The sequence below is a fragment of the Mandrillus leucophaeus genome, unplaced genomic scaffold, assembly GCF_000951045.1.
Source record: "Mandrillus leucophaeus isolate KB7577 unplaced genomic scaffold, Mleu.le_1.0 Scaffold191, whole genome shotgun sequence".
NCBI lineage: Eukaryota > Metazoa > Chordata > Mammalia > Primates > Cercopithecidae > Mandrillus > Mandrillus leucophaeus.
Window position 1 is genome coordinate 3799077 of NW_012101932.1, and position 2518 is coordinate 3801594.

General features: G+C 41.7%; 1 pseudogene; it reads left to right on the forward strand.

Moving 5' to 3' along the window:
• The first annotated feature begins 395 nt into the window (after window positions 1-395).
• LOC105538397 lies at window positions 396-1771 on the forward strand (annotated as a pseudogene).
• Window positions 1772-2518: the final 747 nt, after the last annotated feature.

A 2518-nucleotide genomic window follows, 5' to 3' on the forward strand; every position in this document is an offset into this window, starting at 1 on the left:
TTTAGCCCTTAATAATTTGCAAATAAATTTTATATGCATATTAAATTTAAATTTACCATTCTAAGATGTGCAGGAAAATATATTATTTCCTTTTCGTAAATAAGAAAACAAAAATTTAGAGAAATTAGATAATTTGTCCAGAATCACACTACTAATACGTAGCAGAGCTAAAATGAAGTCTTAGGATACACTTATGTTAAGGCTGAATCAGTGTTTCTTTCACTTTTCTCCCACATACATTTGAAATGCACATTTTAACACCAATGTTTTAGTGTCAGGAAAATTAAAACTTTTTAAATCAAGACACAAATATCCTTAAAAGGATGGGTTAGTTCTCACTGAAACCCATCACCCTGACTCTACATAAGACACACCTCTGGGACTCACCATTTGCCATGTGTAAATACATTTCAGTCCATGCAGAGCTGGCAGGTGTCCAGATGGGCAATGCTAACCTGTTGGGAGCTCTACTGCCTGGAACATGAGATTCAAACTGATGGGCAGATGCCCAGTGAAAAGACCACTGGTGAAGTGGATAGTCCACTTTCACCAGCTTCTTCTGTGAAATTAGTGCTAGAAAACATGTGTCCTGGCTGTTTTGTGGATCTGGAGCCTATGGCCATTGATGAAATCTGAAATGGCCTATACTGACAGTTTTTCCACCCAGAGTAGCTCATCACTGCAAAAGAGGATGCTCTCAACAGTGATGTCTGTGGTCACTATACCATTGGCAAAGAGATCAACGACCCAGTGCTGGACTGTATCTGGACGCTGTCGGACCAGTGCACAGGACTTCAGGACTTCCTGGTGTTCCACAGCTTTGGCAGGGCCACTGCCTCTGGCTTTACCTCACTCCTGATGGAGTAGCTTTCTGGTGACAATGGCAAAATCTAAGCTGTAATTCTCCATCTACTCAGCCCTGCAGGTGTCCACAGCCATGGTCGAGCCCTATAACTTCATCCTGACCACTCATTCACACCACCCTAGAGCACTCAGATTGTGCCTTCATGGTGGACGATGAAGCCATCTATGACAATTGCTGCCACAACCTGGACATTGAGTGCCCAACCTACACCAACCTCAACTGCCTCATTAGCAAAGTAATCTCCTCCACCACAGCTTCTCTGCACTTTGACAAGTCCCTCAACATGGACCTGACAGAGTTTCAGATCAACCTGGTGGCCTGCACTCACATCTACATCCCCCTGGTCACCTATGTGCCAGTCATCTCTGCAGAGAAGGTATACCACAGCAGCTGTTTTTGGCAGGGATCGCCAATACATGCTTTGAGCTGGCCAGCCAGATGGCAAAGTGTGATGGTATGACACTTTAGGGTATCTGGCTTACTGGTATGGCAAGTGTATGGCTTACTGCCTGTTGTACCACAGAGATGTACCCAAGGATATCAACGCTGCCATTGCCAACATCAATACCAAGTGCGGCATTCAGTTTGTGGACTGCTGCCCCACAGGCCTCAAAGTTGGTATCAACTAAGCACTACCCAGTGTGGTGCCTGGAGGTGACCTGGCCAAGGTACAGTGTGACACACGCATGCTGCGCAACACAACTGCCATCGCCAAGGCCTGGGCCTACCTGGACCACAAGTTCGAGCTGACGCATGTCAAGAGAGTGTTTGTACACTGGGAAGCTGGTGAGGGCATGAAGGACGGTGAGTTCTACAAGGCTCCGGGAGGATATCGCTGCCCTGAAGAAGGATTAGGAGGAAGTAGGCACTGACTCCTATGAGGATGAGAATGAGGGAGAAGAATAGAACAGCTGCCTGGAGCCTATTCATTATGTTTATTGCAAAATCCTTTGGAAATAAACAGTCTCCTTGCATGGTTTAAATAAATAAATAAATTAAATTAAATTAAATACAAGGATTTAGTATCTTCAGCAAACCAGAACTTAACACCCAAAAGGATAGATATACATTTTAAAATATTTTGTAATTTGCATTGTTTTACACAGAGAAAGCATAGGAAAATATGTAGATTTTGCAAAGGGTAATTGATGGGCCTTTTTTTTTTTCATGTTGCTTTTAGGAACTGTGGGCAAACAGCCTTTCTCTAGTGAAAAAAAAATGCAGACTATTGCTACATTAATTTCCACATCCAGAACATGAAATCTGAAAACAAAATAACTATAAAATTGTACCACACAACAGTTAAAGAAGCTGAGTATGCAGCTCCATATATGCTTACTATAAAGAGAATATTTTTGCAAATTAAAAATATGCAAATAATTGTCATGAAGAAGTAATTGCTTTTAAAGATAAAATAATTGGAGGCTGGTTTTGCTCTCAACTTATTCAGAACCTTGTTTGTGCTTCTAAGGATCAGAGCTTAGCAATGTTTTTGAACCTTTGCTCTTTCCCTATACCTCTAAAATATTGTTCAGGACTTTCTATTCTAAATGCACTGAGGAAAGTACTGTTGCTCCCCTTAAGGATCAAATACAGAACAAATCTGAGTGACTGGTGACAAACTTCTACATCCCCACAACTATAAAAATTAAT